The 27,028-nt window shown below is 46.4% G+C and overlaps 1 long non-coding RNA gene across 1 annotated transcript; it reads left to right on the top strand.

The window, feature by feature from the left end:
* The first annotated feature begins 1,278 nt into the window (after window positions 1-1,278).
* On the top strand, window positions 1,279-27,028 carry LOC121458101. Its single transcript, XR_005975800.1, has 6 exons — window positions 1,279-1,301; window positions 5,106-5,205; window positions 5,559-5,721; window positions 24,265-26,199; window positions 26,447-26,560; window positions 26,859-27,028. It is a non-coding gene; the product is annotated as an uncharacterized LOC121458101 (long non-coding RNA).

Raw genomic sequence — 27,028 nt, forward strand, 5'->3', positions numbered from 1 at the left:
CCTCCTTTCCCTGTGACTTTTGCTGAGTTTCCGTTACTATTGGAGAATTGCAGCTCCCCTGTGCCTGGAGTGAGAGAATGAGGTTCATGGAGCCCCGCTGTGTTCCGAGATAATCCCTCCTCCGATGTCACAGGTTGTTGCAGGAATGACTTGTCATCATATTACTAATTATAGTTATTATAAAATTCATGCTCCGTGCTGCAGTCTGGGTAATCAGCTTTGGCGCACATGCCAGTCATTCAGTCAGTGCCAGTTACTGCCATCTTCAGGCACCGACTTACTGCAGCTCCCAGGATTCTCAGCATTTATGGCTGACAGTCTTTAAGGCTGTGCGTTCAGACGAGGAAAAGGAAGCCTGCAGGGAAGGGTGGGAAGGAGTGCGTGAGAGATCATCTAGCCCTGTCGATGCTGAGGCATGTATTGGCAGCCTGTATATGGCGGTTCTGTTGAATTTGTCCATGTTGATGAGGATGACTGACCAGGTCTCTTCCTCAAGAGGGCACCAGATCTCATTACAGATGACTGTGAGTCACCATGTGGTTGCTGGGAATTGAACTCAGGACCTTTGGATGGTGGCTCAGATGGCTCAGCAGTTAAGAGAACTGTCTGCTCTTCCACATGGTGGCTCACAAGCATCTATAGTGGGATCTGATGCCCTCTTCTGGCATGCGGGCATCCATGCAAGAATAGTAAGGGCCAGACCTTAATGTCCTCTGAACTCTGCATATTTGACATGGCACTTATATGTCTCTTCCCTCATCACACACACATGGACACAAAACATATAAAGAAAGAAAAAAAATTACTTCTAGTCTTCAGCAATCAAGATCCATGCTAAGCTTGGTCATTTAGACTTTTAATCATAACAATGAGGGAGGCTGAGGCAGGAGAATTTTTTTGAGTTAAAGACCAGCCTAAGTAGTATAGCCAAGACCTGTCTAAATAATAAATAAATAAATAAATAAATAAAAACGAAACAAGAAGTAAGTCACTCTACATTCCTAGAAGGAACTATGATCATTTGAAAGTCTCCTATTAGGGTTTCAAGACCCAAGTTTTACTTCCTAAGTGGACCATTTCTGTTTATCAGGGCTGCTAAAGAGTTACTGTCACGAATTCAGAAGAGGTTCCAGAAGCCCCAGGAAAAGCTGAAGGCATTGAAGGAGGCAGCCAGTGGCCTCCTTTCAAACCACAAGGAAGAACTGCAGGCAGCAGAGGAGATCCTGAGGGAAACTGAGACCAAGACCCAGGAGAGCAAGGGCCTGCTGCTCCTCCTCAAGGCCAACCTGAGAGAGTTCAGCGTGAGTCATGCGTCCCTTGTTTTGACTATCTCTTCCCCCACCTTCTGTTTGAACCTGTGCACCCCAAGTTTCCCACCCTTTCCGTGCTCATATATGTCCCTTCTGTCCCCTTCCTTAAGGTGCCCTGCCCTGTGCAATGTCTCCTCTCTAGTTTTCTGCTTTCTAGAGGTTCTCCACGTTAAACACATGGAACTGAGGAGTGGAGGGAAGCTAGGACACGCACGGGAGAGAATATGCAGCGTTTGTCTTTTTGTCCCTGGGTTATTACCTCAGTACAAAATTTCAAGTTTCATTGACTTTCATACCAATCTTATGATGTCAGTTTTGTGTCTAGCTGAATAGAATTCCATTTGGTGTGTATGCTCTATTTTCTTTACCTGTCCATCTCTTGATGAGCAACATTACCAAATGGGACTGAGAACCCTGGGTGTTAACATGGAAAGAATGAAACTCAGTCCCTACACCTTATGCTGTACAAAACTCAATTCCAAATGGTAGGGTTCCCCCTTCTTTATGTTCAGATATACTCTTTATTCTGCTTTTGAATCTTCTTAGTAGCACATTGTTGATCCCCTACATCACAAATCTGTGAACTTTTATTTGCCAAAGGTGGTTCACTTATGTTTATTGTAATCTTTGATATAGTTGGGCTTAAATTTATCCTTATTTGATGATGATTTACTTAGTGTATTTTTTGAGAATCCCTTGTCTAATTCCCCTTTCCTTACCTCTTCCTTTCTTGCATTTCCCCTTCATTCCTCAATTTACTTAAGATGTATACATCTTATTTGTGTAGATATAGCAAATACTTTTTAAAATGTAGGGAAAATACTAAAATTTGTGACTTTGGAGTTATTTAGTGTCTACTCTCTGTTTCTAATTGATTTAAGAATTCTCAACGTGATTTTCTTTTGCCTTCTTGTACTACTTGCACTGGTCCAGCCAAGCCTTATGTTGAAGTACCGTGGAAGTTAATGCCTTGATTTTTTTTGCTTCAGGTGATAAAATTTGCAATGTCTGCATATCTCTCATTGGACACACTAACTACTGTAGTACTGGGGATACAAATCGTTGCATCTGTTTTTAATTTAAAGCAGATTCTCTACATAACTCTGACCTGGAATTTACAATGTAGACTAGGCTGGCCTCAAACTTACAGAGATTCCCCCATGTCTGTCTCTGGGGGCTAACCACATCCAGTCAAATCATTTTATTAACTTTATAAAATATTCCTGTCCATTTTGCAGCCATTGTTATCTCTGATTAACTTTTCTATGTAGATGCAGTCGCTCCTTGAAGTGTCTGGTGAGAATTTTGTTCAAACCCGAGTTTATTCCTATTTCAACTATATCTTTTTCCCTTATTCAATACTCACTAAATGTTTTTTATGCTGGTTAAATAATGATCATACAGTAACTTCAAAGTCATCTTTACCTTTTCACTGGTACCGCTGTTCCAAGAGTTTTAGTTCCTCTCCCCATTAAACTTCATGCTTCTCTTTCATGGTTTCATCTTTTGTGAATTGTGACTTTAGGATTTGTACTCATGTTTTTATTTGAGAAACCTGCCAGCTTATTCTATTTCGTTCACTTGCTTCTGTTGATTGCATCAAAAAGCCATGATGTACTTATATTTTCATTAAAATAAAACTGTTAAGAAAAAAAGCCATGTTTATACCCTTAAGTTTAATTGCATTTTTCTGATGACTAGGGATGCTGAATGCAGTTTTAAATATTTGTTGGCCGTTTGTAATTGTACATTGTCGTTTCTGTAGATGTTGGCCGAGTCTTTGCTTGGCCCTTCTAACTCAGTGATCTCATTCTCATCTGTCCTTTCTGTTATTATAAAATTAAGTCTCCCCTTATCTTTCTCATGTATACGTAAAGGTTTCTGCTATTTTAATCTAATAGTTTTCTCATGGGTTTAGGGTCATTTCTCTGAAATTTTACTCCCAATTGCATTATACCATTCAAGATTCCTCAAAATGTCTGGTTAGATAATTTTTTTTTCGAAGATCATGAACTGTTAGTTTTGAAGAATGTATCGTTAGTCACTGTGTTGCATTTGGTGTGGGCTGGGGACAAGAGAACACATTTAGTATTTTCATTTTTAATTAATTGCTACAGTTGGAATGCAAGTCATGGGCTTCTTTGTGACCTGTCATTCATGTGTATCATTGTACTTTCTGTATTTGCCCTCCCTGCTCTTCTCCCCTGCAACCTCAGTGTACAACTTTCTCTCTGTAAGTAGTCTCTCCTCTGCTTTCACGTGTGTGTGACCAAGTCTAGATTCTGCATATGAGGGGAAATACGGGGTATTGTGTTTTCTTCTTTCTCTCTTTGCCCTCCCCCATTTATTCCCTTTCCTTCCTCATCATAGTCTCTCTGATTTCATATCTGTATGTGTCCTACATATGGGCTCACACACACATAAATATGTGTCCATATATGACAGAAAATATGGTTCATGTATTTCTGAGTCTGACTTGTGTTGCTTATGTTATCATTTTTGTTTTTACATCAGATTTATCATGTTAATGATAATCTCTATTAGTTTTCCTGAAGGTGCTATATTTTACCTTCTTTATGGCTGAATAAAACTCCATTGTGTGTATGAACCATATTCTCATCAAATTAATCTGCTGCTCATCTTGTGGATTGTGAGTGCCTCCCTTCCATAGCAAAACCACCAGGTTACACTCTCACCAGTGTAAAAATGCAGGAAACTTCTCTAACATTTTTGCCGTTTTCCTGGTGACAACCGGTCTTACTGGGTGAGATGGCATCACAGTGTTGTTTGATTTGCATTTTCTTGACGGCTAAGGGTGTTGAACAGTTTCCACATATTGGCTGTCTGAAGTTCTACCTTTGAGAACAGTTCTATTCACCTATTTATTGATTAGATGGGTTTTCATGTTTAATTCTTTGGGACCTTCTTTTATTGCCTATGTTAATCCTCTACCACATACCCAGTTGCAAAGATTTTCTCCCACTCTGATGCTCGTCCCCTTTGCAGTGCAGACAGCCCTCGATTTCATTGGTCAGTCCTTAACAATTTTATCACCTGTGAGATTGCAAGGTTAGGATGATTAGTTATTTCTAAATAGTATATGTTATTTATGTGATTTATTGATGAAATATGTTGGAGGAGTATTTTTCTGACTAAGTATTATACAGTCATGATTTGCTATAGAGTAACATAGTATTCCCAGCATCAGCAGCTGTATAATACATGTGGTAACTACAGTTTTGTTATAACTAGAAAGTCATAGATAAGATGACCATTCTAATAAAACCTTGTGGGTAGTCAAATGTAATTTTTGTACAGCTTTAATGTATCACAAAATTTTCTTCTTTTGGTCCCTTCTCAAATAGTGAAACAAGGTAACAATTATTCTACATCAATGGGATGTATAAAAACACGGGGCAGAGTATGTTTGACTTGCATATACTATTTTATTAATTATAATTTAGAATATTGTGCCATAATATGGAAAATGTTCATAACACATTGAATGTGAGAACACAGGTCATAAAGCATGTACATTGAATGTGACGACATCTCTATTAACAAACAATATCCAGCAAGATAGCCTTGGGTGATGGATGCTATATCAAAATATTTACAGGTCTACCTTGGTTAGATTATGGGTGAATATAATTCTCTGTGTGTTTGTATATTCTGAATTTGTACAATGATTGTTTATTGCCTTGTTTTAAAAGTATTCTGATATCAGAAAATGTTACCTACTCATTGTCAGCAAATTGGTACTGAAACAATCTGTTTTGTTTTGCCGCTCTTTAGTGTTTAGCCAACAACCCAAGTTTGGAAAAGCTGATTCCTATGAAAAACTGGAGAAACTAGGAGAAGGACCTTATGCAGCAGTCTACAAAGGGAAAAGCGAGTAAGTTAAATATTTTAAAGAACAAGTCAAGGGAGAGTGAGAGGGCAGCTGAGGCCTAGGAGTTGGAATGGCAGCAGGGGTCGCGCCTGGGTCCCAAGCGCGCCAGGCCTTGGGCCAGAGGAGTCGCAGCTCTGGGGTTGCATAGCGCCTCGGGCTGGGAACTTGGGCGCGGGTCTCCCGTGCCTCCTCCGTCGGGCGCCACCTCTGTTACAAAGGAGAGCAAATGAGGCGGAGGCAGCGGCGTGGCGCAGCCCCCCCCCCCCCCCCCGGGGGCGGCGTGGATGGGGGCCGCCCCGGGCACCACCTAAGACGCCCCCATGCTCCCAGCCTCCACCCAGGCCTGTCGCCCGCAGCCCTCAAGGAGGCCTGTCGCCCTCGCCTTGTCTGCGCTGCGCGCTGGACCAGTTTCACGAAGTTGCCTGGGCCCCGCGCACCCCAGATGTGGGACCTCTTGGAGCCACAGCCAAGCGAGATCTGCAGGATGAAGAACTTTGTCAGAGAGTTTCAGCAGCATCGGTGAGTGTGCTCCTCTGTCCCCCACCACCCCGGCCCAGTGCGCTGCCGGCTGTCCCCGGGCTCGCTCCATGCTCCGTGCTGCCACCCGTGCTCCTTGCTCCCAACACCTGCCAGGCAGCTGCCACCTTGGGCGAGCTGTGGACCAGGGTTGGAGGGGGAGATCTCTCGGAGAGTCGCCCCTCTTCCCCAGGATCTGGGCTTCATTTGTGGACTGTCCCAAGCCTTTAATTTGGGTTCCTCCTCTCAGCCACTAGTATCTTTCGCACCCGCAGTGGACCGAGAGGGGACACCCAGCCCTCAACGCCATCGGGCGTCCTGCGGCCACCACGTTACTTGTTATTTTTAAAGCACTTCGGTATTAGGTGTTTTACTAGTAATTTAGCTTTGAGAATCGCCGAAACCTTGATGTGTGCCTGATGTTAACGTAGGCAACCTAAAGGAAGTGGGACAGATACCTTGAGACCTTTTGTTCAATACCTTGAGTACTTCGGGTCCTATAAATGGAGGTTTGGGTGTTCAGTTCTTAGGACGCTGAACCTTCCAGCTGCTGGAGAGAAATGTGAGTTATGAAGTTGTGGGGACTCTACGAATCAGTCTCCGGAACTGCTGCAGTAGTGCAGTTCAGAGTATTGTCTTTGAGAAAGAGCAACTGACTTAACAAAGAACAGACAAACAACAAGATCAGGGAATGTTTAGGATACTTGAAAAGATAGATCCGTGTTCTAGGGATCTATCTCTAGCAAGATGACAACAGTGTCATGTGGAATGGCTTTGTTAAATCTTGAGGATTACTGGCAGGAAGTGTGCCTCTTAACCTGGAGGTGTAGCTGCTTCCCAAACTGTCACAACTTCCTTGACACAGGTAACTGTGCCAAGCAAGGGATTCCCACAGAGCCTCAGACAAACCTATCAGAGTGTCCAAGCGTACCTGCTGGCCGTTGGTTCGCTGTGATCATGTTCATGAAAGTGTTAGTTAATCATAAACAAGCTAATTCCTTAAAACCCCGAGGTGCCAGTGAATGTCAGCTGTCTGTCCATGCATGCAAACTGTCTTCAAGTGAAAGTAAACATTTAGTCAAGTTTTTATTGTTAATAATTATTATTATCATCATCATTATTTCTGTCCAATTTGCTAATATTATTTCTGAGAACACTCAAAGTTATGTGCAGAAGCCAGATTAATCCAGCCTTTCCATATTGTGTGTTTGAATGCACACAGACTCACTCTTCTGGATTAGGCATTCCAATGTGGAGTCTTCCACTGAAATGAAGTTCGAAGCCCAGAGGAGTGGAGAGTGTGGTGTGGGGTCCTGTGCATTAATCACAAGGATGTTTCTGTGCTGGGCCCAAATCACCACCCATGTGGGTTCTGGAGTCTTTTAGGGCCTGTTCTGAAGTGCATCAACTAGATATTTACTAATGCTAATGATTCTGTTGGAGCCCCTCCAGTTTTATGTTAAATAATCCATTGCAGTTGAGACTCAGTAAGAAACCAAGGGCATTAGTAGAAAAATTCTGTATGTCGAAATAATTGTAGGGTTTGATGGCCAATCATTAAAATTTGGGGTAACTGCGATATTGGCAAATGGGTATTATAGTTAGTTGGGCTTCCTAGATTATTGAGATTTAGTGATGGGAAAGCTCCTTTTGACTCGAACTCTTCTCACAAATGCCTTCTATGATTATGTGGCGATTACATGCAGGCTTCAGGTAATAACAGCTCAGGAAAGGAAACACGTCATGTCATGTATTGAAAGAGGATCCGTGACTCAGAAGAGAGTCACACTGTGGTATATTGTGGAAGAAATTGTTGGCATTTTTAAGTGATTTTAATGTTGGGTGTGCACCAAAACCAGGGTGTTTATTAGAAACAGCACTGCCAAACACGTATTGTTCTCCTCTGCTTTTCTTCACACTCACAGGCAGTGAACTTCGGTCATTCTGATGACTGAAGGAGGTTTTGAGGAGGTAAAGGCAACAGATTGAGAGTTTTTGCAGGGAATGTGGTCTGTGTGTCAGATGGGGTTCCTGGAATTGTCAGTCCGAGCTCAGTGACCTTGGATAGGTCCCTTAACTTTTCTGAGTCTCAGTTTTCAACTTGTTTGTTGGCATTTAGTGATCTTGTGTGACAGGCAGTGTGGACTCAATAAATGTCTGCACCGTGTTGTCGTCGTCAGGCCCAGACCATACTGGCGTGACTCTGTAGAAAGCAAGGAAAAGAGAAACACGGATAGATTTGTACTATAGCATCTGGAAATCAGGGTAGGTTTTGGACCGAGCTGGGCCTGGCCATCTCTTGTCCCGCTCGACTTGGGCAACCAGTAATCCTCTTAAAGGCCGGCATTCTCGCCTCCACACATTTGTCTGCTTGTTGTGGAGATTGAGCAAGACAGAAAAACGTGATCTGATACATCTGCTGCATGGTGGACATCGGCACTGGAAGCTCTGGATAGTTCTTCTGATTTCTCTTTGTCCCTTCCTGTCCGCTGCCCCTCCCCCACCCCCATGGAGAGGTAGAAGAATAAATGGTTTATTCCCATTGGACAGCCCAACAGTACCATGTGTTCCCTTTCATTGGCATGTTCGGAGAGAGCCTCTTACCTGTACATACCGACTTTATTTCCTTTTCTTAGCACAATTTTCAGGTGTAGCTTTCGTATATGGTGAAATGTCCATTATCATTGTTCAGTCATTAAAAAAATCACTAATCATTTACCTAGAAAATTATGACAGTTCACCATGCATATGTAAGCAGTGAATGGTTATTCTTAACAGTAGTTTTGAATACAAAAAGTAATAATGCTTAATTTGACACACATCATAGATGATGCTAACTTAGTTACCATCTTCCCCCAACATAACTAATCTGAGAATACTATATTATAAAAGGTCAGATCAAACACATTGGGTTTCAAGCCACGGGGCTCTAAGTATGCCATCTGCTAGGCAATGACTCCAGTGTAGCTGGAGTTCCCATATAAGACCAGTGTAATTGAATTCTACGGTCAGCTGTCCATTACACAGTGAGTGTTCACAGCTTCCTGCTCAGTGACGTCAGTGCGGTCACCATTTAGGAATCGCTATTCTTGTCTTATATCTGATTCCCTCCCATTTCCCATTTTAGGCTAGCTGAACAAACAGGAGCTTTAGTGTTAAATAGCTGAACTCTGCTACAACCTGCCTTTCTCCTGGTTCTTTTTATTTTTCGAGACAGGGTTTCTCTGTAGCTTTGGAGCCTGTTCTGGAACTAGCCCTTGTAACCAGGCTGGCCTCAAACTCCTGGAGGTTGGGACTAAAGGCATGCTCCACCACCACCAGACTATTTTTTTCTAATGTAAGCACTTATAAGTTTCCCTTTTAGGACTGTGATTAGTACACCCCAGAGGTTATTTTGCATTGTGCTTTCATTAGTTTTCAGAAATACTTTGATGTTCTCCTTACGTTATCTTGTGAACCACTCTTTATTTAGTAGTGTGTTATTTCTTCTGCCAAAATTGTGTAATTTCTAAACCTTCGTTGTTCCTTATTTCATCACAGTCATCTAAAATAAAACTGTGAAGACATTTGCATTTTTTTTTTTTTTTTGATTTTTCGAGTCAGGGTTTCTCCGTAGCTTTTGGTTCCTGTCCTGGAACTAGCTCTTGTAGACCAGGCTGGCCTCGAACTCACAGAGATCCGCCTGCCTCTGCCTCCCGAGTGCTGGGATTAAAGGCGTGCGCCACCACCGCCCGGCTGACATTTGCATTTTTATTTGTGGAAAAAAATAGGTTGTAAGCAGACCAAGAACCAAGTACTCTGTTTACCAAAGGCCAGAGTATTCACCTACAATGATAGCCCTGTCACCCAGAGAGGGGGACACACAGGAGTCCTGATTCTGGAAGTTCCAGGGGGCAGTTTCAGCTTTTGCAATTGACTCCATTAAAACGGGTCCTCTCCCTCCCTTTGGAGCATTTGCTTTCTCTGTAAATTCAAACCTACCAAGCAATTCCATAAAGTCTGTTGTAAAGTGACCAGGTCCCTGAGGACAGCTAGCACTGCCTTGCACCTTTCCCAACCCTTCTGTACCAGGGGACCACAAGGAACCCACAGCAGCAGGTGGGCTGGGTCTGCATGGCACCTAAAAGTCCGGCCCTCCCTCCAAGGGCCTCTGCGGTGGAGTCCAGAGGATGAGAGAGGCTGCAGGGGCCAGAGCAGGACCAGCTGAGAGGGCACAGGGCAGGTCCTGGAGGGAGGGAAAGAAGGACGACAGTCAGAGGCCTAGGAGTCCCAGTGGCATCTGGGTTGTGCTGGGATCCTGACTGCCAGGATACCTTTCCATCTGAGCTGTAACAGTTAGACTTAGCCCACTGGGGGTTGTGAGAACACTGGGCAGGATGCCCTGGGAGGCAGAGGAAGCTGGCTTGTCAGTCAGTGAAAACAAGACTGTCAGCAGCACTCACTACCTCAGCAGGTCTCCTACCTCAGGGTCCTTGCCCTGGTTGTGTTCCTGACCATTGACTGCCCTTCAATGATGGTCAATTATAGTGAGTGTTTTGTGTTTTAAAAAAATAAAGATTGCCTGAAGATCAGAGTTCAGAGCCACCAGAGGTCAGAAAGAGATGGCTCACACCTTTAATCTCATTACTTGGGAGTCCCATGCCCTTAAATCCATTACTTGGTTGTTTCATGCCTTTAAATCCAGCACTAGGGAGGTGGAGATGGGAAGGGATGTGGCTGGGCAGAGAGAGAAATATAAGGAGGGAAGAGACAAGAGCTCACTGCAGTCTGAGGCTTGGTGGAGACAGATGCATTCTGTAATGCAGGACAGGATCCCCCTTCCTTTCTGAGCATAAGAACTCTCTAGGGCTTGGCCCCTTACTTCCCTGATCCTCAGCATTAACCCCTATATCTGACTCTGGATTTTTATTATTCAGAGCAACTAGAATTCGTGTTAGAGTAAATGGTAAGGATATGTGAGTCAAATCAGCCTTCTCCACCCCAAGTTACTTTCCTTGGTGATGTTTGTGACATTAATGCAAAGTAACCTAGGACAGACATGTATTTGACCATTGGTCCTTCTCAGAGGCAGGGGATACTTTGGTGGCAGAGAATGAAGGAGAAAGGGAGGCTGGGAGACAGGCCCCTTTTGAGAATGGCAGTTGGTGGGCAGTACTGTGGGGGATGGGCAAGCCCTAACTGCCATAAGCTGGGGTTGGTTCACCTTACTTTATGTGGTCCACTCCTGCAGAGGTGGTCCTCATATAGGGGGCTCTATCTCCTCCACTCCTGCAGAGGTGGTCCTCATATAGGGGGCTCTATCTCCTCCACTCCTGCAGAGGTGGTCCTCATATAGGAGGCTCTATCTCCTCCACTCCTGCAGAGATGGTCCTCATATAGGAGGCTCTATCTCCTCCACTCCTGCAGAGATGGTCCTCATATAGGAGGCTCTATCTCCTCCACTCCTGCAGAGATGGTCCTCATATAGGGGGCTCTATCTCCTCCACTCCTGCAGAGGTGGTCCTCATACAGGAGGCTCTATCTCCTCATGGCATTTCTAGTTTTTACACACATCTCAAAAGCATGAGGATAATTTCCTTTGTTGGTCTGGGGGTTTCTTGAAGAATTTGCCAGTGTAGCACACTGAAAGCATTTGGGAAGAGGCAGGGAGGGGAGCAGAGAAAAATGTAGAGCTTAATAAGAACAGAAGTTCAGAGTTGTTTTTGTAGAGGATCTTTGCCTCCCTTATTATTTATATTCCTAGATCATAAGCTTTACTAAAGCTATTGTGCACGGGATGTTGGAATGATCACTTTCTCTGCATGCTTCTTGTTATAGCTGTGAAAGTACCAATGATTTTTGTTAGTTGATTTCATCTCCTTGATGCTCTTCTGGATGCATTAGTAATTTCTAGAGGTTTTAATTTTCGATTTATGTATGATATAATGTCATCTACAAATATGGATGATACAAAATTCTTCTTTTGCTGCTTGGATGCCTTTAATTTCTTTATCTTCCATGACTGATCTATCATCTCAGGCTCCAAGCAATATGCTTTCAATGAATGGGAATGGTGGACAGCCCTGTCTCTTTACAGATTTTAATGTAGTAATTGCTTTGAGTTTTGCTCCATTTAGAATGACATTGTGAGTTTTGTCATCTAAAAACCTTTATTATGTTAAACTATGACCCCTATAATACTGGTGTCTTTTGGACACTTATCATGAATCGTCAGATTTGTCAAAGGGCTTTCCTTTACCAATAGAAAGAATTGTGTAATATTCACCTTTAAATAAGCTTTACTAAAGCTATTGTGCACGGGATGTTGGAATGATCACTTTCTCTGCATGCTTCTTGTTATAGCTGTGAAAGTACCAGTGATTTTTGTTAGTTGATTTCATCTCCTTGAATATAATTTTTAAATGTAAAAATATAAGTATGTGAACTGACATTTCCTGGGATAAACCAAAGTATTTGTGGTAGATAATCATTTTGATGTATGCTTTCCTTCAATTTGTAAGCGTTTTGCTGAAAATTTTTACACCTGTGGTTTTATGTCTTTAAGGATATTGGCTTATATTTTCTGTTTTTCTTGTACTTTTTGCCCTGCTAGGGTAGGGGAATTTTACTGGCATCATAGAAGGAACTTGTGAGTGTCCTGCTGTCCAGCATGGGTATGCTGGTAGGGCCTTTATAAGCACCCACAAGGATGATCCCCAGGTCAAGGATTCCACTGTAGTTGAGGACATGAGCACAATAGTGGTCAGATGCTTTCCTGGGGATTCTTTAAGACTGTGTTCAGGCTGAGCTCCCAGTAGTAGAAGGGAAAGAAATTTCAGGAAGCTGGGGACAGAGTCTGAAGAGAAGGGCAGGGACCCGTGCACTGAAATGCTGTCTGTCAGATCTGGGGGGACAAGTGGGATGGGCACAAAGCCTGTCCACACTCAGAAGAAGCCTGCCAGAGGAAAAAAAATACATTGTCTGACTCTTCAGAACTAGCTTGGCCGTTCTCTCCATGGGGGAATCCACTGGCTAAAATCATCCAGAAAGACTCCATAAAGCCAGAAAATTATCAAGGGTCTTGAAAGCACTTTTCCCTGATGTGTCCTGGTCTTCAGCCCCTTAGTGATTGCTCAGGGACTAGAGGAAAATGCCTTGAAGCTAGAAAGCATCAGGTAACAGAGAGTGGGCTCCTGGTGAGGACCCTTTCTGCTCTGCAGGGGCTGTTTCTCTCTTGGTCCTCCTAGGACAGGGACTTCTTTCTAGCTGCAGTTAAGTGCCTGCTAAACAACTTGCCCTCAGGCTGTAGAGATGGCTCAGAGCTTAAGAGCACTGGCTGCTCTTCCAGAGGTCCTGAGTTCATTTCCTAGCAACCACATGGTGGCTCACAACCATCTGTAATGAGATCTAGTGCCCTCTTCTGGTATGCAGGTAGATATGCAGAACACTGTACATAATAAATTAAAAAAAAAAAAAAAACCTTGTCCTCATCGCAAAATCTGTCTTTGCCTCCCTCCTGAAGGCCTGTCTGGAAACTCTATTACACAGGTTGAGGGCCTGGCCATTTAATCCGGGAAGATACCAGTACACATTTCTTTTGAGGTGCAGCAACAGAGCTGTGAAAGGCATGCCTTCATTCTGCAGCCCTCCTTCTGGGGCGCCTTCAAAGGTGGAAACAGATTAAATCAAGGTGCTGCCCAGGTGACAAGGGCATTACTTCTGAGAGTTGCTACATCTCATGCAAAGGGCAGGCACAGCTGAACACGGGGGAGCTGGGAGGAATTCCTTCTTGGGAAAATAGAAGTAAATGAAAACAAGGGGAGACTTTTATGCAGCAGAGGTACCCATTGCTCAAAACTCAGGGAGGATCCTGCCAAAACTCCACCCGTCATTCTTATTATATCCTCTTCTTAGAATATGGGAGCAGGGAAGGATCAGTTCTAGCATCCATATCTATCCTTAGAATTGAGACCAATGTCAATGGCCTTGAAATTGTAGTCTGTATCCAAGCGAGTGGTTTCAGCTTTGATCTGAGGCAGTATCTGATCGCTGTTATGATCTGTTGAGATTGGTTCGCGCCTCTTCTTCCTGCAACTGTCAGGATCCTCTCTACCACGTTCAGTTACTAAGTGAAAATCGATGCCACCGTGATGTGGAGAAGGCAGGTTTGGTTCAGATGCTGTGAGCTTTGGAGAGTGGGCGTTTCTGATGAAGATGTAGCACAGATCCTTCTCCGTGCTTTCTGTTCATGCGTTCGACAACTTTTCTGGCCACCCGGTTGCCTCTTAGGTGATGATAACGCACAGTGAAAAGGCCAAATGCAACTTGGCCAGCCATGCATAGTACTTTAAATTGATTTTTCAGGCTGTTCATTCAGGGGATGCAGGCCCTAAAGCTAGATGGTCAATGTGCTCCTGTGCAGACAGGTCCTGGTGAAGTCTCACCCTGATATCATGGGGGAGCTGGGGTCAACCTGATGAGTCTCCTTCTTTGGACAGCAAAAGAAAGTGAAACTTAAGGAGACATTTCCCGTCCCTGTGACATTTCTTCAGGCACTCTAAGCAAGTATGATGCTTCAGTGGCCATTTCAGTGAGAATCTCATGCCGTTTCTGCTTTGGGAAGGACGTTTGTGAGGGGAGGCGCAATAATAGACGTACCGAGCTTGGATGCCTATGAACCACAGCAATGACCAGCATGGGACGATATCTAGCTCCTCAGGGAGTTCCTGAAATGAGCTTTTCTAAGCTGAAACTAGGGCTGGAACTGGCATCGTGGGTTGCAGCTGCCCTTGACTCAGCAAAGCTGAGCCTTACTCACGGGGGCATAGCGGTAAGTGGGGCTCTTCTTCTGGAGCCTGCAGAGAAGCATGGAGGCACTTGTGGTCATCCGCCCGGGTTGGGGGGGGGCGGCATCAGGCGTGTGCTGTTGTGAAGGCTGGGTGTGGAAAAGGCCAGAGGTGGGGGTCACCCAGTGGCTCTTCCTGTTAAGTGACGGCCTGATATAGAAAGGAGGTACCGGAGATAGTGGATGTGCAGGGCCAGGGTCTGCCGGCTCGACTGAAGGGGTGGGGTCAACCTCCCAGCCCCTCGTGTAGCAATTTTTTGAGTGTTAGTTCTGCCCCCATAATCTCGTCATATTTGCAATTCGGCAAGGAGTCTAAAATCTTTTTGACAAGATCCGTGGGAAAGGAGCATGTGTACAATTATAGGATCTGGGGGTTTGGGCTCACTAGGTATGTTTCCTTCAGGGTTCTTGACCCATGGATGAATATCTCTAATGGAGGGTCTTCTATTTAGGGCAACTGTTAAAATTTGGTTAATGAGAAATTTAGGTTGCCCAGAGATGTGAACTGGGATGTTACATGGGCCATTTTTGTATTCTTTGTAGTCTCTTTCAGGGTCCTTCCTCTGAAGGAGTGGTGCCCCGTGGTGATAAAACAGAGCACTATACCCAGACTCCAGATATCTGCCTTTCTCCCATCATCCCCTTTCCTCAGAACCAGTTCTGGAGCATTGTAGATCTCAGTCCCACAGCGCCCTTGCAGCACAGTGCCAGCTGCACACCTGGTGGCGAGGCCAGAGTCTCCCAGCTTTACGTTGCCCTCTGCGTCGAGCAGGATGCTGCTGGCTTCAGGTCTCGATGGACAGTACCATGGCCATGTGCAGCACTTTACGGCTGACACTAGCTGCCCGGACACTTCCTGCGCCTTTTCCTCACGCAGCCTGCCCACTTCCAGTATTTGCTTCCTCAGATTTCCTCCCAGCGCATACTCCATCACTGTGAAAGTGTAATTTTCTGTATTTAAAATCTGGAAGAGAGGTGCTGAGGGAGCTCCATCTGGACGGAACCTTCATCTGGCGATGGATCGAGATAGAGACAGAGACCCATATTGGAGCACCGGACTGAGCTCTTAAGATCCAAATGAGGAGCAGAAGGAGGGAGAACATGAGCAAGGAAGTCAGGACCACGAGGGGTGCACCCACCCACTGTGACAGTGGAACTGATCTATTGGGAGCTCACCAAGGCAAGCGGGACTGGGACTGAATAAGCATGGGATGAAACCGGACTTTCTGAACATGGCGGACAATGAAGGCTGATGAGAAGCCAAGGACGTGGCACTAGGTTTCGATCCTAATACATGAACTGGCTTTGAGGGAGCCTAGACTGTTTGGATGCTCACCTTTCTGGTACTGGATAGAAGTGGGAGGACCTTGGACTTCCCGCTGGACAGGGAATCTGGACTGCTCTTCATTCTCGAGAGGGAGGGGGAATGGAGTGGGGGGAGGGGGAGAGGTAGGGAGAATGGAGTTGGAGGGAGGGAGTGATGTGTGCGAGGAGGGGGGGAAAGGGAAATGGGAAATGGGGAGGAGGCGGAAATTTTTTTTTTTGCAACAACTAAAAGAAATAAAATAAAATAAATAAAAAAATTAAAAAAAAGGACAGATTGCAGGAAGCATGTGACCAAGCTCAACAATCAAAACAAGTGCGCTCTCTCCAACCCAGACCTTTGGAATTGGCGAAGAACATTGTTTCTGAGAGGAATGTCGTTATCCAAGCTACTTCAATCCTACAGCCTTTGAGTAGAGTTCTAGATGTCAACAGCAGAATAAATAAAAACTATGAATTCTTCAGTCCAGAGTCTAAGAACTGTTCTAAATAGGAGCCAAATTTCAGGCCCAAGAGACACTCGTGCCTGACTCCCTTCTGAAGAGAACCATGCAGAGTCACTTCAAACACGAGCAAGAACAACATGGCTTCTTCAGGGACTGGGCCTTACATAATCGTAATTGTAACCGTAATAAGTCTTCTGAAAGGACCTTTCACAGCCTGTCTGAGAGATCTCATCGGAGATGCCACAGTCCTCAGAGAAAGCCTAGGAGTCCCTCTGACAGAACCCTTAGAAGCTCTCGGAGAAAAGATGTCGCAGTCTCTCCCAGAGGAAGGATCGTAGTCCCTCTAGAAGAACCCCTCAGAGTATATCTGACAGGAGCCGGCCCAGGCTCTCTAAGGGGAGAGGTCGCAGTCCCTCAGGGAGGAGCCAACCCAGCCCTTCTGGGAGAAGGCCTCGCAGTCCCTCAGGGAGGAGCCCTCGTAGTAGTACCTGTAGCCCTCGTGAGAGAAGGGGACATAATCCCTCCCCCAAGGGTCGGCTTGGTCTTTATAGGAGGAACCAACACAGTCCCCCTTTTCAGAGATGCCGCAGCCCCTGCAAAAGGAGCCATCTTAGTCCCATCCGGAGGACATGGGCCAGTCCTTCAGAACTGAGTCATGGTACTCTCTCTGAGAGACCCCCTTCCAGACACTCTGGCAGGACAAGGCAAAGCTCTTCTGGAAGAGGCTACCACAGTCCTTCTAGGTCCAGGCTCCACAGGCCTTCTTCTGGACTCCACCGCAGCCATTCTCAGAGAACTCACTACAGCCCCTCTGAGAGCAGACGCCGTCATTCTGAGAGGAGCCAACGCTTAGAGAGGAACCAGCAAGGTCACCATGCGAGACCCCATCACAGCCCCAAGGGGAGGCTCCGGCACAGTTCCCCTAAGGAGAGACCCAGACATAGCTGGTCTAAAGAGTTCAAGAATTACTGAACTCTCCTAGGGACCAAACCTTAAAAGTTGGGCAAGTTTGGAGGCATAAAGTTAGTAGAAAAGGAGAGATTTGCCCCTATTAATTATGTCCTGCAAATCTTCACCTAGCTGCCCCTTCCTGCTCAGCCACTGCCTGTACCCTCAGCAATCAAAGAGCTATCTGGGAGGGGAGTGAGAATGGGTCCGTAATTATCAATACAGGGGTAAAAATTGAAAAAAAAATCTGGAAGAGGCGAATGATGTGTGGGAGCTTCATCATTTTAAGGACTACCACTTCAGGCATTGTTGTACTAGGAGCGGCGGGGCGTCCCTGGCACCTGGCCGCCCACATGGCTAGCTTATACCCCGAAATAATTACAAGGAAACTGTATTCTTTTAAACACTGCTTGGCCCATTGGTTCCAGCCTCTTACTGGCTAGCTCTTACATATTGATCTAACCCATTTCTAATAATCTGTGTAGCCCACGAGGTGGCTTACCAGGGAGGATCTTAACCTGCGTCTGTGTCTGGCAGGAGAATCATGGCGACTCACTGACTCGGCTTCTTTCTTCCAGCATTCTGTTCTGTCTACTCTGCCTACCTAATTTTCTGTCCTATCAGAGGCCAAGCAGTTTATTACTTAACCAATGAAACAACAGATAGAAAGATGACCCTCCTCCATCAAGGCATGACTAAATGATGTTCGTTGTCATTTCCTGCTGCAGGAGTGCCTTCCGCTCCTTCAGCCAATAGCTGCTGAAATACCAGCCCACTGGGGTGTGGTCTATTTATCTTTAAAAAAGAGCGGCAAGCCGGGCGGTGGTGGCGCATGCCTTTAATCCCAGCACTTGGGAGGCAGAGGCAGGCGGATCTCTGGGAGTTCGAGGCCAGCCTGGTCTACAAGAGCTAGTTCCAGGACAGGAACCAAAAGCTACGGAGAAACCCTGTCTCGAAAAATCAAAAAAAAAAAAAAAAAAAAAAAAAGAGCGGCAAGCCTCTGCCCCCCCCCCCCCTTGGTTCTGGCTCCTGCTCCAGCGACTAGCTCCTGACTAGCTCCTGACAGGTGGTGTATTGTGAGTTTTAACCCCCAAAATAAATACTCCTTTAAATCTTAACTGGTGTGGGATTGTTCCATGCATTATCTTCCACCATTTTTTATTGCCACCAGCATGTAATGGCGATGACAGGCCAGTGCCACAGTGCCAAGTCCGCCCTGGCCCATGATGCACACACAACACATTAAATTGCCTATCTGTTTTTATTCCTGGGGAAAGCAGGTCATGAGGCTTGTTGTTACTGGCCTCCTGTCCAGAAACAGTTGTGCCAAAGCCTGAAACCAACAATTAGAATGAAGATACCAATGAGTCTTACAGGTCACCAAAATTAGCTCCCTGGTCTGTTGAAACAGAAATGTAGCCCAGCCTACAGCTTTTTATATACTCGTTCTTCAATCTCAGTGACTATTTTTGAGGTAAAAGCTTGGAATGTTCTAATCACAGCAGGCTGTAGCCTGTAGTGATTGTCTCCATGTTGGGCCACAGGTACCTTTCCCCTTCTTATGAAAATGCAACTAGCACCCCCCAGCTACTGCTTCAGTGGATCAAAGAGACAGATTTACTCATTTAGAACTTCCAACCAGCACAGTGGCAGCGGCCTTTTTAGCTGGGTCTTGAGAACCCCAAATCATGTCTGAATGTTTAAGGATGGTGTGCAGTTTGAACAGGTGTCCTGCAAAGAGACAGAGTCCTTAGCAGATTCTGTCAAGGCAGTGTTTACAGCCTTCCATTCTTGTGGCCAGGGGAATAAAAGCAGAAAGATAATAGGCATGGATGGGGAGCTCTTGGTCACACTGGCCACACTCTGTCCCAAACCTCTTAGTTTTAGACCTTGTTCAAGGGCTTGCTTCTGCTGTGGACAGAAGGACCACTTTAAGTGTGAAAGCTCAGAAAGTAAGAGGCTGTCCTGTGGGGTCTTTTGAGCATGGGGTTTCCATCCTCTCTAGGCAGCAGTGATTGTTGGGTGGGGGGAGGACTAGGCTGCTTTTGTGCATGTTCACCTCATGGCTTCTTGGGCAACCACTGTGGTGAATAAGCTCCTTATTGATTGGACATCTCACCCCAGAATATGGTGTAGGAGGTCCTCCTGCATTCGTGTGGCTGAAGATGGAAGCAGAGAACACTGTGTCCTCCAAGGTAAAGGATGATCACGAGGTCTTTGCTGGTGAGAGACACAACACAGCTGATGCAGATCCAGGTGCCCTGTCTGGTACAGGCTCTTGGCATCAGGGAAGTCTAGCTGATCAATGCAGTATTTCAGTGGGTTGTTTGCCCACACACAACATCTCCTATGGAGAAGGGAGCTGGGACCCACAAGTTAAAGAGTGCGCGTATTTTTAATGGAGGGAAAGGGAGCTTGGCTGAAAATAATGTTTCAAAGTTTAAAGAATAGATCCCACCAGTGGCATGTGAAAGGTTTCCATTCAGGGATTCCTTACTGGGCTCCTCCTCCTGCTGCCTCTTCCAGTGGGGCCACTCTGTAGTTAGTCAAAGGCTATGCCTGCCTATTCGGCACCCTCGCGCAGCAGCAGAGTCTCCACCGGCAATCTCTGGTTGCCCTCATCATTGCCCTGAAACACCCGATGTTGTTAGCCGAAGATGGTCCAGATGGCAGGGGCATGTCGTTTCTGCAGCCGACACATGGGGCAGACGCAGCCTTAGTCAGTAGGGCATGGGCAGAAGTGGGGATCTTCTTCTGGGAACACCATAGAGGCATGGGGGCCCTTCTGGCCATCATCTGCCCTCATAGGCCAAAGGTGGGCTCACTGGCATTTCATTCCAGGTAACGACCAGTTGTTGAAGGAGGTACTGGAAATGGTGGAGGGGCAGGGTCTGCCTGCGTGGCTGAGGTGGTGGAGTGAAGCCTGTGATCTGCCAGTTCTTTTAATATTAAATACATCCCCATTATTTTGTCGTGTTTCCTGTTCCTCAGGGACTCAAAGATGATGTTTCTTGGACAGCCATGACTAATTAGGTTGTCTATTATTTTTGGATCTAGATAGGGCTCCCTCTGGATGTTTATTTTAGAACACCTGACCCATGGGTTTTGGATGATGGCTTCGATGAAGGGTCTCCTCTCTGGGGCAACCGTTAGAATTTGGTGAATAAGGTTTTCTAATGGTGCAGGCATGTCATCTGGGATGTCATAGTTGCCAATGACAATTGTTTTCCTCAACTTCTGTCAGGGTGCTTCCTCTGAAAGGGTGATACCCAGTGGTAACCAAATACAGAACCACTTCAAGGCTCCATACGTCTGCCTTCTTTCCATCATATTCTTCCCTTAGTAACAGTTCTGGGGCATTACAGATTTTGGTTTCAAATGCCCTTTTAGCACGGTGCCAGCTGCACATCTGGTAGCAAGGCCACAGTCCCCAAGCTTTTATTTTGTTCTCTACGTGTAGAAGAATATTTATCAGATTTTAGGTGTCGGTGGATGATGTTTTGGTCATGGCAGTACTTTAAGGCTGACACTAGCTGTCCAAATGTTGTTCTTGCCTTCGCAGTTCTAATAATAGGTATGTCCCCATAATCTTAGAGGCATAAGCTGGGATGGAATCAAGATGCTGCCCCCATGTCAGAGTCAGGTCTAGGTGCCAGGCGCATTTCCTCTTCTAACATGCTACTCTGACACATGAGGTAGATGTAGCATAGATCAGTGGGGCTGGCTCCATGTCATAAGGCTGGTGTCTAGGAAAAAAAATTGTTATTGCTAAAGATGAGTGAGTGTGCCAGAATGAAAAGCAGGTAGGCCCTTCATTGTGGCATCTTGGAAAACCAAAGGGTAGAAGGTCTTGTCTGCTGGACAGACCAAGTATCTTGAGTAGGCACCCACTTGAGCCTGGATGGATGGTACCACCATGGGTGTCCCAAGAGCTTGGCAGCCGAGGGGTTGGTGAGGATTACTGTGTGAAGTCCTGTCCATCGAGGTTTGAAAGACCTAGTAGTTAACTGTTTGAGAAGTACTCTGTCTCCTGGGTAGAGTGGGGCAGGCTTAGGGTCATTAGGGTCCACTGGTGTCGTGGCAGGAAGACAACTGTCAGCGTGTGAATGGAGAACGGACCTTAAAAGGGAGAGGTAGGGTAGGTACCCTGCCAGTGGAGGAGTTTGAACTGGGAGGTGATGGTTAAAGAGAAAGGGCCTGCCATAAAGCAACTCAAAAGAGCTCAGGCCCATAGGGGAATGTGGGGTGGCCCTGAGACAAGTCAGGGCAATGGGGAGAAGGGAGGGCCAAGATAACCTGAGTTCAATGAAGAGCTTGGTTAGTTGTTTGAGTCCCATTGTCCACGAGATGGTGAGAGCTTCTGACATGAGCTCCATCACACCTTCTGTTTCCCTGGAGACTGGAAATGCTTCTATCCATCCTGTAAAAGTGTCCACAAGTGTTAAGAGATAAGAGAGTTTTTTATGAGTAGGCATATGGGTGAAATTAACCTGTGAATCTTTGACTGGTTGGTGTCCACGAAGCTGCTGTATGTGGAGAGCTCCTTGTGGGTTGGCCTGGGCACACGTCTGGCAGGAGGAGTGAACCTGTCAAATAGAATCTTGGGGATGGGTGAGGTTAAAAGGGGGCTCCACAAAGTGGAACAAAGCTTTGGGGAAATGGCTAAGGATATCTCCACCCAGTAAATGTGCTGGGCAAGCCGGTATCACTAAGAAAGAATGAGAAAAAAACATATCCTGCAAGATGATAGGGCAGTGGCAAAGTTTTAAGAGGGGAGGAATGGGTCCCATCTACCTCCATAGCTGAAATTGGTGAGGGAAACTTAAGGCCTGAGTGAGAATAAAAGTAATGGACTTACCTGCCTTTTGCAGCATGACCCTAGGCTCAGAGAGGGTTACAGGATATACAAAGTCTGGGCAGTGTCAATCCTCTGCAAGGCTGGCACAGTTTCACTTGCCGATGGTGATGACGCCGGACCTCCGTGGCTTAGCATTGAGGACAAGCCCACACGGGGGCACTGTGATTTCCAGTGTCCAAGTTGTTGGCAGATAGGACACAGCCTTGTAGCAGGTGCAGTGCAATGTCGTGCCATGTGCCCATTTAGGCCACACTTGATAGAGCCCTGTGGTTGGCTTCCCTTGTCCCCCTTCCTGTGACCTTAGGGCAGCTGCTAAGGCCTGTGCCTGTAGATTGTTGTAGCTTTGTCTGTCAGGAAGACTCAGCTGATTCCTCTTGGGCATTAAAACTTTAAAGGCCATTTTTACCAACTCAATTTGGGGACTATCCTCAACCTTTCTTAACTCTTTCCTAATATGTGGTATTGACTGAGGAAGCAGAATGATTAGTAGAAAAGGAACCTAGCTGCTTTTCTATCTGAGAGAGATTTGGAAGAGAAAAGGGGGTATGGGAGGGGCTAGCCCAGTGTGCAGGGGCTCCAGGAGTAGAGCGGTAAGATAGGAGGGGGAGGGGACGGTGGAAGTTCACCTGTAACCTCTGAATTGGAAAAAGGAGGGGAACAAATGTTGCTCCATGGGAGGGGATTGGGAAGTGTGGACTTGAGGGAGTGGGGGAGAGGCCAGTGCCTCTGGCAGTGTGGTGCTGTGAAACACTGGCTACTAAGGGGTGGGGGGGGGCGAGAGCACAGAGACTATAAGTAAGCTCTGTTCATTTGTATCAGACAGGCTTATTTAAAAAGGTTTTTGGTGGGCTGGAGAGATGGCTCAGTGGTTAAGAACACTAGCTGCTCTTCCGAGAGGTCGTGAGTTCAATTCCCAGCAACCACATGGTGGCTCACAACCATCTGTAATGAGATCTGGCGCCCTCTTTTGGCGTGTGGGCATACATGGAGGCAGAATGTTGTATGCACAATAAATAAATAAATCTTTAAAAAAAATAAAAATGTTTTTGAACGAGGCTTACAGGGGCAACAGCGGACCTGGACCTAGCTTTGAACTGTAAGCGCCCATTTTAAAGTCTATGCCCAACCACGTGGCCTAAGTCCATTTCAGCATGTCCACCAAAATGTCTCTAAGTCCAAAAGGGGCAACGGACATTGAATGCCCAGCGTCCCAGGACAGACAGATCTCTGCCTCAGCCAAGCCTGATCCCACGGGATTGACCGCCACCTGGGGCTCAAATTCCTGACGTGAGTTCACGACTTCAACAGGAATCCCAAAACGACAAAAATAAGTACGAATGGGTCCCCCAAACCTTATAGCATAGATAAGAAAAGGGACTCACCAAGATGCAGCCACTGTAGCCCAGAAGTGGGGTTTTAAGCGTGGCTTAGCCCAAGATTGTAGACTGGGGGCCTTTCAACATGTGGCCTGCCTCATGGAAAGGGCCTGCCCTGTCTCAGTGGAACCTCCAAAATGTTAGGAATATTTCCTAACGTGAGCTTCCTGCCGATGCAAAATTCCCAATCAAGCCAAATCTAAACAAGCCAAATTAAGAAATATCCAGGTTTAATGCAAGTTCCACGCTCTTGGGTGGAGGAGGGGGAAATCGGAAGCCACAGAAATGTGACCCCCTGGAGGAAGAAAGGGAGACCACGTGTTCCTTGTTCGGGAGATCACTTAAATAACCTGGGGAGTGGTCCTGACCCCTCCCTGGGGATGGGGTCAGGACCTGGCCTGCTGGGTTTTAGAGTCTAGACCAGGCCTGGGTGCTGGGATAGATGTGAGGGGCTAGGTCCTATGCTCCCAACTTGACAGAGGTTTCAAGACCCAACTATAAAGGCCACTGCCACTGTGCTGGTTGGAAGTTCTAAATGAGTAAATTTGTCTCTTTGATCCACTGAAGTAGTAGCTGGGGGATGCTAGTTGCATTTTCATAAGAAGGGGAAAGGTACCTGTGGCCCAACATGGAGACACTCACTATAGACTATAGCCTGCTGTGATTGGAACATTCCAAGCTTTTACCTCAAAAATAGTCACAGACCAGGGAGCTAATTTCAGTTACCTGTGGGACTCCTTCATTGATATCTGCATTCGAATTGTTTTTCAGGCTTTGGCACAACTGTTTCTGGACAGGAGGTCTGCTTTCCCCGGAATAAGGACCTAGACAGGCAACTTAATGTGTTGGACACCATCGACCAGGGTGGACTTGGCACTGGCATGCCATCGCCGTGTTTACAAGCTGGTGGTAAATAAAATGGTAGAAATGACAACGAACACCTTCCTCTAGTCGTGACTGAAGTGGCGGTCCTAAGAAATGATCAAACACCCCACTTCATTTGCCTCTTCCAGATTTTAAATACAGAAAATTATACTTTTATAGTGATGGAGTTCGTGCCAGGAGGAAATCTGAGGGAGCAAATACTGGAAGAAGGCAGGCTGCATGAGGAAAAGGTGCAGAAAATATTCAGACTGCTAGTGTCAGCCGTAGAGTGCCGCCCATGGCCATGGCATCGCCCATCGAGACCGGAAGCCCCAGAACATCCTGCTCGATTAGATGCAGAGGGTGATGTGAAGCTGGGAGACTCTGGCCTCGCCACCAGGTGTGCAGCTGGCACTGTGCTGCAAGGGCGCTGTGGGACTGAGATCTACAATGCTCCAGAACTGGTTCTGAGGAAAGGGGACGATGGGAGGAAGGCAGATATCTGGAGTCTGGGTATAGTGCTCTATTTTATCACCACGGGGCACCACCCCTTCTGAAGAAGCACCCTGAAAGAGATATCCACCCTGAAAGAGATATTGAGAAGAATATATCCAAAGGAAGGTATTACATCACAGCTTACATCTTTAAAAGACTTGATAATCTCTTTCTTTTCAAATGCTCAGTGTTGCCCCAGAGAGGAGGCCCAACATTGAAGACATTCAGCAACATCCATGGGTCAAGAACCCTGAAGGAAACATCCCTAGTGAGCCCTTCCCAGATCCTGTATTTGTAAAAGAGCTCTTTTCCTATGGATTTCCTCTAAAAAGATCATATACTCCTTATATAAAAGAGAATATAATGAGATCATGAGGCCATACCTATTAGAACAGGCACAACAGGAGCTTGACCCCACCACCTCAGTCAAGGCGGGAAACCCTGGCGCTGCACCTCTACCATCTCTGCTACCTGCTTTAACATCTGGTCATCACCTGAGAAGAAGAGCCAGTGAGCCCGCCCACTACTGGCCTTTTCCACACCCAGTCTTCAGAAGAGGATATACCTAATGTCCTGACATTATCAGGGCAGAAGATGACCAGAGGGGCGGGCCCCCATGCCTCTATGTTGTCCCCGGAAGAAGAGCCCCACTTCAAGCCATGCCCCACTGACCAAGGCTGCATCTGCCCCATGTGTCTGCCACAGCATGTTACGGAAGAAATGCCCCTGCCACCTAGACCTGACCCTGACATGGGGACAGCATCTTCCACTCAGAACACCGGGTGCTGCTGGAGACTGAGCAGGGCAATCAGGGTTAGCCTGTCAAGACTGTGTTGCTTCCTGGGGGCCCCAAATACACAAACCCGGCCTGTGTTCAACACCAGAGTGGTTCCACTGAGAGAGGCAGGAGGAGAAACCCAGTAAGGGACCCCTGAGTCCCTGAATGGGGACCTTTCAGATCCCTCTGGTTGGACCTGTTTGTTCCTCTTCATTCTTTGAACATTGGGGTATGTGTGGGGAGTTATGAACTCTTCCCCCCTGAACATTCCCACATCATGCTCAGTTTTCAGAGCTGCCTTCCTCTTCAGTAAAGTGATCCCTGCGGTTGAACTTGTGGGTGCCAGCTCTCTTCTCCATAGATGTATGCAGGCAGACAGCCACTGAAACTGCATTGATCAGCTAGACTTCCCTGATGCCAAGAGCCTGCACCAGACAGGACTCCTGGACCTGCATCAGCTGTGTCTCACCAGCGAAGACCTCGTGATCATCCTTTAGCTTGGAGGACACTGTTCTCTGCTTCCCTCTTCAGTTACCTTGTCTTCTCAACGGCCATTGCCTGGCCCTAGGGTAAGCCTTGCTAATTCAGGAACATGGAGACAGCCTATATTCCCGCACCATCTGTGCGGTCTCTGCTGTCCTCTCTGAGCACTCTGTCCCTTGTGACTCCCTGTGTGGATCATTCTTCCCTTTGTCTGTGCCTTCATCTTCCTTCAGGATCTATCTGTTCGTTGTCAGGGCCTCAGGAAGGTGTGGGTTCTTGGGAATCACCGTCCTTCTCATCCCATGGTTTTCCACCCTCTCACTTCTCCCTCAGCCTCCTGATGCACGTGGACCCCTGGCAGACCATGGTCTCTGTGCAGGACAGGAGGCCATCATCGCTAGGTCAGACATCCTCATCTGCATCATCACCACCATCTTTAATATGGAGGTAAATGGGTGCTGGCCTCTCTCTTCCTCGGCCTGCCACTGTGCCCTGTGACACAGGTCATTCCTTTCAATGTCTAGACCTGGAATTCCTCTGGAGATGGGACTTGGTAAAGGGCCACATGGGCAGAGGTCCTGTCTTTTCAGATCACTGGTTATTTTTAAATGGGAGAAATCTGGGGATCCTGTAGGCCTATATTTCTACATGGTTTGACAGCCATGTTAGTGGTTGGTATCCTTGCCAGACAGGCTGTCACTACCCTAACAAAAGCTCAGGATGTGTTGTTCCATTTCTTTTGTAGATTTGTAGATCGCTTGAGAAGAGTTGTGATTTTCATGCTAGTGACTGAGCTGCAGACCTGACTGTAGTCCTGCTACCCGGAAACAGAATGTTAATGCACTTCCACCTTAGTTTACCTTGGGGGATAAAAGGTGTTTGGATAATAAACATGGGTGATCTTCAGGATTTGAA

Source organism: Microtus oregoni, unplaced genomic scaffold (genome assembly GCF_018167655.1).
Source record: "Microtus oregoni isolate MIOR12 unplaced genomic scaffold, Mior012 000016F_ref0000370, whole genome shotgun sequence".
Lineage (NCBI taxonomy): Eukaryota > Metazoa > Chordata > Mammalia > Rodentia > Cricetidae > Microtus > Microtus oregoni.